The 15212-nt window shown below is 42.9% G+C and overlaps 2 long non-coding RNA genes across 2 annotated transcripts; one reads left to right on the top strand and one right to left on the bottom strand.

Moving 5' to 3' along the window:
• The first annotated feature begins 2272 nt into the window (after positions 1–2272).
• LOC117778832 lies at positions 2273–14452 on the top strand. Its single transcript, XR_004616854.1, has 3 exons — positions 2273–2590; positions 13452–13457; positions 14440–14452. It is a non-coding gene; the product is annotated as an uncharacterized LOC117778832 (long non-coding RNA).
• On the bottom strand, positions 2450–10562 carry LOC117778831. Its single transcript, XR_004616853.1, has 3 exons — positions 10552–10562; positions 10004–10015; positions 2450–2576 (listed from the first exon to the last, which is right to left on the bottom strand). It is a non-coding gene; the product is annotated as an uncharacterized LOC117778831 (long non-coding RNA).
• Positions 14453–15212: the final 760 nt, after the last annotated feature.

The raw sequence follows: 15212 nt of genomic DNA, 5'->3' as shown, positions 1-15212 counted from the left end.
CATCACACATACATTTCTCTGTAAGCACTGATTTGTTGTTTAAAGGACAGAAGGTACGAAGCATTGTGGGTAAATTAAAACATGAAGGTGCATCTTTGACCTTGGAAACAAATGTTTGACAAAAGTAGTTTTTTCAATAAAAAAACTGTGACAAAATTTACCACTGGGCTGAATTTGTTTGCTACAGTATTTAATTACTGTTTTAGTTACACTGCACATTCCAAAGTGATCCAACCTACGCAGTGAGATATATTGTTTACAATCAGTTTTGACATCTGAACATAATACTTGTCAGTGCAGAAAACACGACTCTTGTTTCTTAAACAGAGCTGCTGATATTAATTAATGAATTGATCTTATCTCCACTTTACCGAATCTTCATGGTTTTACAGATGAAGTGGAAAACAAACTGGTTCAGTGCAGTTTCACTTTCTGAGTTTGTTTATTTCCTACTTTTAAACGTTTAAAGCAAATATAGTTGGAACTGTTTTGTCAAACTGCTTTTTTCCTTGATGTCAAGATTGAACATCTGCGTGCACTTTGCAGACGTTGTAAAATTGCTATGCATGGAGCATACATATCAATATGCATCTCCATGACAACTGTGCAAACTCCTCACAGAGACGCAATGTAAAGACCCAGATGAAGCTGCTCAGTTCAAACACTTCTTTCGCATTTAGCCCAATTTTAGCTCCGACGTCTCGACGCACGTTGACCTGCACGTCACCGGAGTCGTGCTCGCGGGTGTTTTGTGTGTCTGCTGCATATTTAGAAACGTGTTTGACTTCTTTCCACATCAAGAGCAGAAAAAAATCTGTTTTTCTCCCGACAGAGCGACACAACCCCGCACGATAGACTCTCCTACCAACTCAGAACTCAACACCCGTCCGTCCTGGTGTCACCTTGTCGCTCGCTAAGAGTCGACCTGGCTGACAAGAGCATCAGCAAAATGTAAAAACGTCCTGTTTTAAATTCCTCCCCGGTGTCGCTCGGCAGATCGGAGTTGGCCGTAACACATCGCGGGGTCACGGGTCGGATTTCCTCCGGGACGACGCACAAGCTGAAGATGTATTCAGCGTGAGCGGATCAAAGTATCCGACCACATGATGTATGTAAAGCAGAAGCATCTCACAGAGTTATTTTTCTCGTGTCCAGAAAGCCCGACGATCCGAGCCGGGTCTCAGGGACGAGTTTGAGATGATACCTGAGAAGACTGGAGCGTGAACTCACACAACCCGCTGCACATTTCACACACATTTCCCCTCAGCCCGTGATTGTGCAGTCGTCTGGCAGCTTCCCACCGATCAGCTTTTACCTCTAACTGCACAGAGGAGCCACCGTCAATTGTAAAACGCCACACACCAGCATAGGAAATTAACTTTTGCGTGGAGAAACATTTGATCAGATTTTTTAGGTGTTAACTGTTTAACTCACAACTGGAATAAGAGCACTGTGTTCCCTCTGTTCATCCTCCTTTTGTTGTTGTGTTTAATAATGGTTGCTGTATGTTGTTGTTTTTTTGTCGATGCAGTGCTTTGTGTGCAGCTTCCATTTCCTGCTGCAGGTCGCGTGTTGCCAACACATTCTGCTGCTTCAGGCTGCGCACTCACTTATTTTCTGATCAACAAACACTCCCATTGTTCTCAGAACGCACTGCGAGAATGTGTTAGAGTGGATATTAAGGTGGATACGCCTTCTCGTATCCGCTCCCATGAATCATTCATGGTTCACACATCCGCTCTGACACCCGGGTGGGAACTGTGTGTGTGGGGGGTGCAAAAAGTAGGATTATTTTAAATTTCAGAGATTGTTTACGTTTGGCAGATTTAGTTTCCTTTACCTGTTTCAACTCTTTATGCTAAGCTAAGCGAACTGGCGCCAGCATCATATCAAACTTACAGACGTATGAATGTTATCATCAATCTTCCCATCTAACTTTCTGCCAGCAATTGAATAAGCGTACAATTAAAAATGTCAAAGTATTCGTTTAATATTAGAAAATATCTGCTGGAACTTAACAATCATTCTTTCAAATTAAAAATATCCTTTTTTTGCCTCCGTCTCAGTTCACACTCACGGGGTTTATTGATTATTCAAAGTAAACGTGTGAACAGCCCTAATTATATTTCTAAAAATATCAAACTATTCCTTCAAAGGAGACATAATCTGCTCATGTTCATAATTTTGATGTCATTACTTGAAAAGGTTTTCATGCTCTAATGTTCAGAAAACACATCACGTTGCTCACATTGCTGCAGCTCCTCTCTTCAGCCTCTGTCTCAAACAATTCTCAAACCCGCTCCTGTCTCTTTAAGGCCCCCCCCCCCCTCTTGATAAAGCCCACTCTGCTCTGATTGGTCAGCTGGCCCCCTCTGTGTGTGATTGGTCAACTTTTAACATTTTTAGACAAGTTTATATTCACTAAAAGCCTGAAAAAGCATCAAATGTCTCGTTTAACATGTTTTGAATTCTTGTTAATCTCAGATTTTGGCTGATTTGTTTTCATCCACACTTTGTACTGATCATTAAATGATCGAATCTCACGCTCTGAGCTCTGAAGCTAGTTTCAGACTTTACTCTGTCCCTCGCTGTGTTGATGCAAACGGTAAAAAAAACAAGAGAAAACACAATTGCAGCTCGTCCTTAGCTGCTTGGCAACCGAGGTGGTGGTGGAACGAGCTCCATCTGTTTGCTCATCGAACAAAACAAAGCAAATTGAAGGTCGCTTCGCTTAAAACAGAGACTGTTAGTGGAACTTCTGGAACTCAAGGACTGTGGAAACGATTTCACCGTTTTTCAAACGCTCTCGTTGCTTCGGCTCCTTTTCCTGCTGTGATCACTCGAGGTAATTTGCCGACGGTAATTTGCCGTTGGCGAGTTTTGATTGTCTGACTCCAGGTCAAAACCTTTTCGGGTCCCGTTTGACTCGTTCCCTCCCGACTCTCCTACTTGTTGCCATTTTTGTTTTGTTTCAAACGCCTCAAATGCTTTTCTTGCATCGAGAACTTTGTTCCATTTTCTCCCGTGTGCATGTCTTACTATTATCATTTTTTGTGTCGTGAAGCACTTTCCTCTGTTATGTTTCTGGTCAAGTGTCCTTGTGAAACGTGTAACTTTGGGTGTGTTTGAGTTACAAAGAATGTAATATAACACTGAGGTTGTTATAAAGTATCAGATAAGTTGTTTTTTGCTAACACGGCTAACACGCTCCTTTTTTATTGGTGGAAAAATAACATCCAAAAGCTGCATGGATCGTTGCAGGTGATTGAAATGTATACGTTCTGTCGAAATAAGTAGTGATTATATGTATTGTTCCGTCGTTTTGCCGTCTACATTAGCTGAAAATAGATGTGACTGTTTTTGTTTTTTTTTACAGATGTGGATTCTGTCTCCTGTGTCTTTTATTCACTGTGGGGATTAAAGAGAACCTAAAAGCCCTTCATGTGATCAAGTCCCTTTCTGAACAAGCAGCATCCGAGTGTGAGAAACCTGGTGAGATGTGCTCACGTTATGTAAACGGAGCTCGAGCTGAGCTGTCCTCTCAAATCCGGGGTCTCAGGAGATTCTTCAAACATCAGCGATGTGCCGACTTCACGCAGCTCCACGGAGTTTTGGGCTTTTTATGTAACCTCTGCATAAATAAACACCGGTTTGAAATAATAATACCTACATCCATGGTTTTTATGCCACAGACATGATAAAGAATTAAAAGGGGTCACTCCAGCTTTTCACTATGCTACTTTTATAGATTTCTATCCAAGGTCAAGCTCCAAAAACACAAGAATGATGTGAGTTGACTGTAGATTATTCTCACTCCCTCTCTGGTGTATTCCTACTTCTTTCAGCTCTCATATGCAGCCAGTGTGTTTAGGGTCTGGTGTGAGGTTTTTTAACAGCAAGGACAATAAGTAAATTTAAGAATTAAGATTAATTCATGAAACTTAAGACGTATGTCAACTACGACAGATATGAAAGAATATCGAGCTCGTATCTGTATCTTTGAGAAACAAATGGAGACATTACGAACTATTAAACTGAACTATTTCTCTAAAAGAACTTAATTTTAAAGTGCAAAGTAGAGTATAATGCACATTAACATATTGAAGACCTAAAATTTAAATCCATTTAAGACATTTGAAGGCCTAATTTTCAGTTAATGGAATTGAAGGACCCTGTGAAATCCTTCACAACGGAGGTTAATGTTTTCACTCGTGTCAGTTTGTTTACATTTTCACAGAATTACATAGAAAAGTACCAAAGTAATCTTTACCTAACATTGGAGGGATGGAGCCATTGAAGTAGAACCCTTTATATTTTGGTGCAGATCTGGTTAAAGGGGCAGATACAGGACTTTGTTGTATCTTTACTTAACAGTAAAAGATTTACGTCCGTATGTGCCCCAGTGTCCTCTCAGTTCTATAGTGAAATTAAAACCTGCTGTACAAAAACATGACACTTAGTTGAATGGAAAAGAACATTGCAAGAGAAAAGATTCCACACGGCAATTATATACCCTTTGAAATATATCAAGTTAAAACCCCATAGCAACCTGACAACCGAATCAGGGCCATTTTGTCAAAACTCCTTTAGAAACACACTTAATAATAATAATAATTATGACTATATGTGTAAAATAGGTGGAGTTCCCCTTTAAATATGGGTTGACTGGGCCCTGACATGAGTTCAGACCAGTAGAACGACCCAATTCTTCTTAACGGCTGTTTGGTCAGAACGAAGGGAACCGAGTCAAGGTCCACTTGAGACGTTTCTTTTATAATTGTCCCCAAACATTGACTGCCCACTTTCAGAACTGCTCTGGTTCTGGTAGTAAAATGTATCTTTTTTTTTTTTTCCTCCACTGAGGTTTCAGAAAATCCTCATGAACAGAGTTTTAATCCTGGAACCAGTCCGACCAGCCAGGAGATGAATCGTGTCTGTAAAATATTTAATTCGAAGCCAAAGAAATTGGAAAAACGCTTAAAGTACGAGTAATCGTAAAAAGTACATCATCTTTTTGAGAGTGCAGGAACCACACATCCCATAAACCATTGAGAATGATTTCCATCGACTTCCAGCGCTTCTTGAATTCGCCTCTTCAGACTTTTTCCGTATCGCTACCACCAATCACAGCCGTCGCTATGAGCGTGGGAAGTGTCGTGTTTCTCATAAAACAGTTTTTCTTTAAATAATCTCATGGTTTGTGGTGAGTCTACCTTGGATGGTTTCAATATTATTCCTGAAAATCTAAATCTTACCTGAACATTTCATTATCCCAGTGATTATTTAAAACGTAGTAACCACCACCATATGAGCCCTTCTTGAATGGAGCCCTGCGATGCAGCTCAATCACCAGAGTCTGGATCTTTCCAGCCTCAGCATTAACTAAAGATGCGGCTGCACAGGGTTTATTTAAATGGCAAATCATCTCTGTCTCATTAAGAAAAACACCCCTCTACCCATCACGCTGCTCCCAGGAGGATGCCAATCTCGTCCTCTTGTGCAAAAAACGTTCCAGGGCACAGGGACAATATGTTTGGATAATGTCATCACGCGCCTTCAGGCTTAATTGACAGTTTGAGCTGCAGCACAGTGACTTCGTCCCTGCAGGGGCGACTGGTTTCAGCAGCTCAGACACAAAACATGAACATAAGACTGTCAGACACCGACAGGCTCCTGCTCCATGAAAGCCTGACACTCAACAGAACAAGGACCTGGCCGATGTATTAACTAATAACTAAGTAGCTGGGAGCTGCTGGTGGAGCCGCACAGGGACCTGGGTGTCTGAGTATTGGGAGGAATGGACATGAGGTAATTTGCACGAGTTACAACAACAGAGAAACTAATGAGCTGTTGGATAAAGGACGAAAAAACACAAAGAGAATCAAATCTGCTGCGAGTTTCATTCACCTCATCTTAAATTGCAGCTTTATCCCGTATTTATTCTTGCTGGTTCTCATCTCGAGTCTTTTCCTGTTTTTGCTGGCAGCTGGCACGCGTTAGTGTTTTGCTCTTATGTGCACAGATTAAAGGAGCAAGGTCACTGAGACAGCTGGAATCCTTTCACTTCAGCCTTCGCACATTTGTTTTTTGACCCCAGAAACATATTTGGGAGAAGATCGGCTCCCCGAGGGCCAGATGGTGCGACAATATGCAAAAGCACCGTAGCTCAGGGACACTTAATGGTGATAAATGGAAAACATAAGGAAAAGAGGGAGATAAATAAGGTAAATAAAAGGAAAGTGCTAATTTCGGTTGAAGCACATTCAGTCCTATAATGATGTCGTAATCACATCGTGCTGCCATATAAAACAAAGCTTATAATAATAATATAAATAAGAATTCCTTGAAAATTGTGTGGTTATGAATAAAAACTGTGGGTTAAACGTCTACATTGAGAATTAAAAACCCTGCCAAATCATTCTTTTTAATTGTGTTGAGGTTCTTTAATAACTGGATGTTAAAAAGTTAAATCCCAGCGTGCAGGTGGGTTTTTCCTGCACTTTGTCTCTTCAGCGAATCAATCTGTAAACATCCATGTGCCTGTTGTCAGGCTGGTAAAAGCTGTTCTGTGTAAAGTTTCACCTTCATCCCAATCAGTTTCTCACTCACAGGCACTGACACACAATCTGTACAAATCCCCATTTGCATCACATGATTCCTGTCCCTTAAATCTGAGTTGTTTCTAACAGATGATTGAACGTAGCCCTCCCTGTTCCTGACGTTTCATTCCACGTCTGTCTGCTCTCTCAAATGAAAAACTCACCCCTCCCGTGTTTTCTTTCCTGATTTGTTGCTCTAATGACCGTTTTGTAGTTTGTTGACAGACGCAGCCAATTAGCCAGGTGTATGAGGGAAACATCACAACACATCACCTTCCCCCGAGCCATGATCTCCAGCTGCGCACGGGGCTCAGACGCCGTTTGTGTTTGTTTGTTTGTTCTCTGAATGTTTTTGCAGCCACTCATTTGCATGTTCCGTGACGGCTGTGGACCGAATATGCGCCAACGTCACAGCTTTTTTTTGGACTCGATCCCGTCCGCTTGGCACTTTGCGCCCGTGTGTGCGGCCAGTTTCTGTTAATTGGTGTATTTCACTGGTTTCAAAGTGGCCGACCAGTTCAGAGACAGTCCCTCAGTTAGCAGCATGAATAAATGTGGGACTGAGCTGCCAGTCCTGTCTGGTAAACTTTTTAAACCATCTCTAAAACATTGTAAAGATGTTTTAATTTATTCCATGCAGGGTTCTCAGAGGCTCTTTAACAATATATCCCTGTAGCTGCTCTGGTGCCTCATTAATGACTCGCGTGGAGCAGACATCGCTTTGATCGCCGCGTTTTTACACCAACCTCCCTAAAGAAATATGAGTGCTTTAGTAATTGCTTCATGTTTATATTGATTACATCCGCCTCCTCCGGTCGTCACTCACACCCCCCCCCCCACTCTCACTCTCTCTGAGCATATTGAGCCTGTCAGGAGTCAGGAGCAGTGGAAGGATGAAGTGAACACGCAGACACTGAATGTCAACAATTTTCATATTATCTGAGGCAACAGGAAAACATTCAACTGTGACTAATTGCATCGGTGGTTTTGACTAAATAAATCCCGGCACTGTCACGGACAGCCGAGGTTTATTCTTTTTCCGAGTCTGCGTTTGGAAACGTTCCACAATAACTCAAGCAGTTAAACAGCAGAACTGAGTGTTTTGCATCCACTTGAGAAAGGATCGTGTAAAATATGACCACAAGCTGAATAATGTTTCCCTCGACGAGCCTGTTTACATCCTTTCATCAACTCTGATGTAATCAAAGTTGAGAACGTCCTACATTTTCTGTGTGAGCCTGGGAGGTAATTGAATTGCTCTAAAAGGTCTTATCTGGAGAAAGCCTCCCCTGCGCTCATCTCAATCAATCACCCCCCCCTTCTGATGCCTATTTATATTCCTCCAAATACATTAGCTACAGGTTTTCCTTATTCATTTCCAGTGCATTTGAGGTTTTATGCCGATGACGTCCCGGTGTGGGCGACGGGCGACAGAAGTGATTGACTGCTCTGTCAAATACACCGCTGCGAGGCGTCAGCTGCTTTCAAGGTGCATGAGGATCAAGGGGAGCGCTCGGTGACAGGGAAAGTTTTGTGGAAGTTAACACTTTTTCCTCTTAACACGCCGTATCTCACATTCCTACTTTTTACACACAGTCTCCCCCGGGAGCTGCAGTTCACCTCCAATCTTCTGCTGCAGGCGGCTGAGCAGCACCAGGAAGCCCAGCAGGTGGTAACCACTTACTAAAGCACAGATTTGAGGCACCGCTTCATGGTTTAATGGGAATAAAGTACTTTATTACGTCATTATATTTATTCAGACACTACAGGAAGTACTTTTTTTTTTTACGTCACATTAAATTTCGTTGTAAGTGAATTCAACCATGAGGCTACAAACCCAGAACAGCAAGAATCAAGTAAGTACAGCACAGATATCTATGAGTGTGTGAAACTTGGTGCACATCCAAATACAAATCTGGATCTAGTGAATTTAAATGTGTTTTTTATGCCATGCCATTTTATTTCAATTATTAAATAAATATTATAAACCTCTGAAAAGGGCCATCGTTCATTATCAGAACTATCTTTTAATGCTTAAGTACTAAAAGCTGCAGCTAATTTATGTCTTTTGCAAACGTGTCAAAGCTGAAAACACTGCACTGCACATTCTTACTGTGTCGAGCAGACACAGAACAACAGGAACATTCAGTTGGAGTCCTGCCGCTGTTTGACAGAGTTCACAAGTCGTTCTCATTTTGTTTTGTTTTAAATCAACTCCTGAAAAACATATCTTCGGCTGCTACTTGCTCATAAGTTTCAATTTCGATTAAAGTTATGTGAGCAATCCGGTGTTTGCGGTTATTTCAAGTCACTCTGGACAAAAGCATCTTTCAAATGCATGCAGTGTTTCTTAAACAGCCCCCCCCCCCCCCCCCCCCCCCCCCCCCCCTCCCTCTCGGAGAGGTACGCCTCTGCAGACTTTTAGAATAGAGGTGATCACTCTCTGGTATCCAGGCAACCTGCTTATCATTAAACTGTTATGATTACTGGGTTTAATTGTTCGTGTTATGTTTGTGCTCACTGTGTTTTATGCCCCGCTTTTCAGAAAAACACACACACACACACACACTGGTTTGCGCAGCTATCCCTTTGCATTGACTTCCATTCATCGTAGACAGCCTAACCAAAACCTTACCCTTAACCTTAACCATGACCGATTCATACCTAACCCTAACCTTCACCCAACCACAGTTCTCCTCTTACCACTAAACCTTAACCAGGATCTCAGAAGTTGTGTTCCGCCTCATCAGGACAGAACTTTGGTCCCATGAGGTCGACTGGTCCCGACAAGGTCAGTGGGAACGGTCCTCAAAAGGTAACAAGTACACACACTGAAAACCAAGGTGTTTGCCTGTCTCCCCCCCCCCCTCCCCCCCCGTCGAGCCATTTGATTGTAAGTAATGTTCTTCCTAATTGGAAAAGCTCTCGACTCCGTGATTTAACCAATAACTCGGTCGACTGTGCAATCAGTCACCAAGTTCAGTATTTTCACCAAGGGCACTCGAACATGTGGACTCTAGTAGGAGTCATATACGCACACACAGCACTTGAAGGGTTAGAGCAACACAACAGTGCATGGGTTATCAGTGTCGCCCCCCGGCAGGAGGGTTCTACATGAGGACAGCTTCCCTCCATGTGCAGCACACGTTAACCTGAGAGTCTAAATAACTCTGAATGTGAGCGTGAATTGTTGTTAGTCTCTGTATGTTGGCGTTGGGACCCGCTGGCGACCGGTCCAGGGTGTAGAACTAGACTCAATAGTGGCGTCCAATGTGGCTCCATCCCTCCCGTGTCTCTCAAAGGATAAACAGAAGATGATGGACGGACAGACGGACAGATGGACATATAGTAACCGCTTGGTGAAGTGATGAACACTCATTATTGACAACAGATTTAAAAGCCACAACCCTGAGAAGCTGAGAAACAATAAAATTGAATCGAAAGAGAATTCTGATGTTGTGTCTGCAAACCCTCATCGGACTTTGAATGTACTTAACATTCACCCCGGCTCCGTCTCTGTCTCCGGTTGAGGTCAGTGATTTCGCTCCTTTTAATGAAAGACTTTTCATTTTCCAGACCACTCCACAAACTGTACATTCACGGGCACCGTTCCAGTTTCACAAACCAGCTTTGCCAGCCCTTCCACCACAGCCAGGTCACGGTCTGTCTGAAATCAGATAAGAAGCTGCCTCCAATTATCTGAGTGATGAGTATGATTTTACAGGCGCTGAGAGGAAATGTTCACAGTGCATTTGCGGCCGCGCCAGGCAGCTGAAGACATGAAGGATTCCACCCACTGTGCTCGCCAACGTGGTGAAACGTTGGAACCCACTGACAGTTTGATGAATCCCTGCTCTGCTGGAAATATGCTCCCAGCCACAGCAGCTTTTCCAGCCCTGAAGCAAGGTAACGAAATTACAGCGCAGCCACATACAGCCGTCGTCCTTCTAACCAAACTTTACTGTAGGGTTATCATCCCGGAGTTAGAGACGCGTGTGCTAAGCAGTTGTCTTTGTCTGTCCGTTCCTCTGAGGCAGCACTGATCTCTACGGGGGATTCTCGCACTACAGAAACGAAAAATTAGATCTGTCCAAACCAATCACGCATCCTGTGAGAAAGCAAAGCGAGGATTCGTGGTTCTTCAGCATCGGGGCTGTGTATGTGTCTGACTGCTGCCTGCAGGTGTCTGAGCCTTCGTGACAAGTAGTTCATCTCAGCTGTGAAGCTGGACAACAGGAAACAACAGAATGTGACGACTCAGTTAAAACAGTGAACAGCACCTCTGTGATGATTGATGGTGGATTGTTTTCTTGGTATTTTTCTCCCACATTACGAAACATATTTTCCTCACTTGTCTGAATGCAGCTAGTTTTTACTTTTACCTGCTAAAGCAATGCATTTACAGATCTGAGAGCAGTTTTCATTGGAATTACTTGTGTTTGAGGAAATAAATCACCTATGAAAAAACTTAGTCTAATAAAGAGTAACAGGGACAATGAGACATGCCCTTGTTAGTTTGAAACAAATTAAATTGTGAATGAGTGTACTCCAGTAGAGTGGTTTATTAAAGACTAAATAGTTCGGATGAAATTTACTTCTTTGTTCAGATAAATAAGCTTTTAGGAGACATTTTGTCGTTATGGTTACGATAAAAAAAATAACACTTGGCCTTGGGCATAAGAAACTCAATGTTGAGTGTCAGTAGGAAACAGTAAACAAAAAGAAAAGTCCAAATTTATTCTCATCCTCACTTGACTTCCTCCTTTTTCTCTCTTCATAATTTGAACAGCTGGGTTTTTGAAGTGAAAGAACTGATTCTGTAATTTTTCATCATCACAGGGGACACGTCTCTGTGCCCTGATTAATTCTGTGATCTGTCACTGATTGAGTGCAACACAGTGTTGTCCTGTGCACTATTAAGGTCTTCATGGGTTGTGATACTTAATTTCACATGGACCCCCTCCCCCCCCCCCTGAATGAGAAGTAGGATCACTGGACAGAAACATTCCTCCTGTAACGTCTCCTCAGCAGCAGAGATCAAGGACTCCATCCGAGCGAAGCTAGTTTCATCAATCTCCTGCCGTTTAGAGGAAGAAGTTAGCGGAAGGAGACGAGAGCAGCTCTGTTTACTGAGGTCAAATTATAGGGTCTGTTATTACATTGAGCGCCAAGTGAAGAAAACATTTACAAACCAGATTTTTACATTTTCAGAAACACTTAAAAGGCACATTTCAGTTTGATATGTGTCCTGAAAGAATGACTGCACATTTAACTACCTTGGTTTTTTTTTTTCGCTCTCTTGACAGCTTTACAAATGGTTCCACGCTCTCTGTTCTGCAGCCCTTCACTCCTGACCTCTGATAGCTCCCTCGTCACCCAGGAAACCTTCCCGAGCATCTGGCCCACTTTCTCTCTCTCTCCTCCCCCCCCCCCCCCCCCCCCCCCCTCCGCCACAAGAGTAAGCATGTCGGGGCAGACGACTGTGCCTCCCTTCGGGCCCGGATGATGAGATGGTGCATTTACATTAGCCCAGTGAGGCAGGAGCAGTGGCTCGCTGCCAGCACAAAGCGTGGAGCATGCAGCCAGAGCATCTGGTGAGTTTGTGCTAATGCAGGAGCCGCCCCGGTTTCGCCTTCAGACAGACTCACCGACGAAGCGCGGGCAGGCGGGCAGACACACTGGCACACAGACAGATCATAAAGTCAGATAAACAATCATATTCAGGAAGTTAATTAGCCATTACTCGTTCAGCCAAACCATTTATCAGCCAAAGAGGGAGACAGGCTCCTGGCCTGAGCCTCAGTTAGTTATAACCAGGGAGAGACATTAGAGAGGAGAAGGGACGGCTTCATTTAAGGGAGTCTGGACTTCAAGCTCTTGGCTCGGGCGGCAAGGAGACCAGGTTGTTCTGTTCAGAGGGAAATTAGGTTGGAGGAAAAACTCATTCTGTGTGGAAATTACTCAGCACACAATCTGCCACCTAACCACTGACCATCGGGGGGGGGGGGTTTTCTTTGGATTTCAGCACGACTTTCAATAAAGATTCAAATGGAAGGGGCTGAGAATGGGACATTAGAGCCGCGAATGTGAATGTCCATTAGCAGAGATGGAGAGTGGACAAGTTAATGGCGGTGAGCCCAGTAACGATTTGGGAAAGGTTGCATTACACCTAGATTTGATGTAACAGAGAAGAGGAATAATGCAGTTCTTTAGGTGAATTGGGTTAAAAATGGCCGTGCACTATAGCTGAAATAAGCAATAAAAGTAGCACCAATAAGCATTTATCACATCCCACGATTCAGCCCGAGCAGCACAATATGTTCCAAAGCAGAACAGGAAAGGAGAAAGACTGGATGTTATAGAGTACGGCCGTCCAACCTTTCCGCCTTCTTGTTCCTTCCTGCACACCAACGCAGTGTGTCCATATATGTATGGATATATATATATGTACACACATTTATAATGTAATGGGCTTTTTATATAATTACACAACCCCACAAAAAATAAACATAATCTATTTTGTCTTCTGCTCGTAAGAGGTTTGTTAATCGATCTATTAGAAAAAGACCATTTATGTACCAAGATACAAGACTAATATTAGAAACTAGAATCCCAAAACATTATATATTATCATTGGATTTCAGCTACCTTATCCCAAATTTTCAAGTTTTACATTTTTAATAGGATCTATTACTGTAAAAGTTGTCTATGACCAAGAAGTTGCACGATAAATTATCAGAAATTAGTTTTCAAACCATGTTGATATAAACTCATATCAAATCAAATCATCGACATATATGTGAAAACCTGCTACTTTACATGATCCTGGTGAATCACTCATATATAAACAAGAGCAGAGTTGGACCAAGAACAGAACCCTGTGGAACTATTTTCTTGTCACAAGACAAAACAAGCACTACTTCAAAATGTAATGAATACTTTCATGATGTTTTTAACTGATGTGTTTTTCTCCCTCTTGTCTCCAGGTTGGGAAACACTGGCCCCACAATGTCATACAAACCACTTACGTTTACCTTGAGGTTGGTAGGCTGCTTGCATTAGGGGTGGGGGGGGGGGGGTGGGGGGGGGGGGGTGGGGGGGGGGTGGGGGGGTGGGGGTGGGGGGACACTGATGCATCACCACCGAGCTACGATCCCATTTGCCGATGTCACACTCGGAGTGTTTGTCTCACCTCCAGCAGAGAAACGCAGGAGAGACGGCGCTTCACAAAGCGTCGGTTCCCCCCCCGTGTGCCCGTGGCCCAGTCACCCCTGAAACTAGATTCCCTCTTCCATCATGCCTGAGGGAACAATTTAATTAAAGGCCAGCACACCCATCACCCTATTCTTGACATGTCCACAGTCAACAAATATGGAGAGCACATAAATGCCCTGTTGGACTGAGCGCTGGTCCTGCTACACTAACTGTGAACACACACCAGCAGATTGTGGCGTGAGGACTTTAATTGAAGCGGTAAAGGGGCAGAGTTATTTTCACAAGAATGCTTCTGCTGAATGACGTCGTGTAATTGAATTCCGGTTTTGTTTTTCTACTTTCCCGACCTGAATGGGCTTCATTCTTTCCTTCAATCCGGTAATACAATCCATTAATTTCCCCCTTAATTATGTGTCAGCTGTTTTCATCGTGTTAACAATGTGTGTGTGTCAGACAAAGACACAACGGTCTCTCACATTCCCGCAGAGACGAGAGGGGTCAAATTCAGTTTCAACTCAATGGAGACTGTGTCCAGCCGAGTGAAAAGGGCCACACCAGGGTCTCTGCATGTTCTGCTGATGACGGGGATGTTTCCACCATGGGTGACTGGGTGGGATGATAATAGCTTTACTCTGGTTGTACTCTGGGTTTTGTGTTACGCTGTCACTAAGATGCATTGATTTATGTGTGTGTGTCTGTGTGTGTGTGTGTGTGTGTGTGTCCACTCCCTGGTAGAATCTGGGCTCTTCAGCTGCATTCATGTTTCATTTTCTTCATAATCTAGTTGCTGACTTTCTCTCTGCTGTTCGGTGCAGTGAAACAAACAGTAGGTTAATAATAATAAATTAAATAGCTCTATTTCTGGATCGGGAGTGAACTTTATTTGTCCCTGTGAGCTCTTTAGATTAATCTTTTGACCCATCGTGAAAGATAAATGTATTGTTGAGTGTAGCTTTGTGTTTATGGATAAATGCCGACTAGAGGTTCACCGTGATGAATTCAATCAAGTTCCCAGCGTCTGATAAATAATTCAAACTAAGATATTTACATAAATGGAATGAAAGTAAATCAGTAGTTCATCCAGATGGTGGACAGATATTTAAAAAATCCAAAAGAAACTATAATGGTTTGCAAAATGTTTAGAAGACTTGTATAAAATATGCATGATTTATGACAAGTGGGCTAATGCATAATGCAAAGTGACTCTAGTCCTTTAAATCCTCCCTTCATGTTCAATCCACTGGTGAAACATGCAGATGTATTCTAAGTGGGATGTGCGAGGGAGAAATAAAAATCTCTGCCACATTTTCTGTAAGATGGTTTGATAATTAAACTACCTTGTGATTTTTGTCTCCCGACTCTTGTATAAGCCGTCGACCCGGACGGGACAGCCAGCGA

Source organism: Hippoglossus hippoglossus, chromosome 17 (genome assembly GCF_009819705.1).
Source record: "Hippoglossus hippoglossus isolate fHipHip1 chromosome 17, fHipHip1.pri, whole genome shotgun sequence".
Lineage (NCBI taxonomy): Eukaryota > Metazoa > Chordata > Actinopteri > Pleuronectiformes > Pleuronectidae > Hippoglossus > Hippoglossus hippoglossus.
The sequence above is the reverse complement of the archived record's forward strand: the minus strand, read 5'-3'. Positions and strand labels throughout refer to the sequence as shown.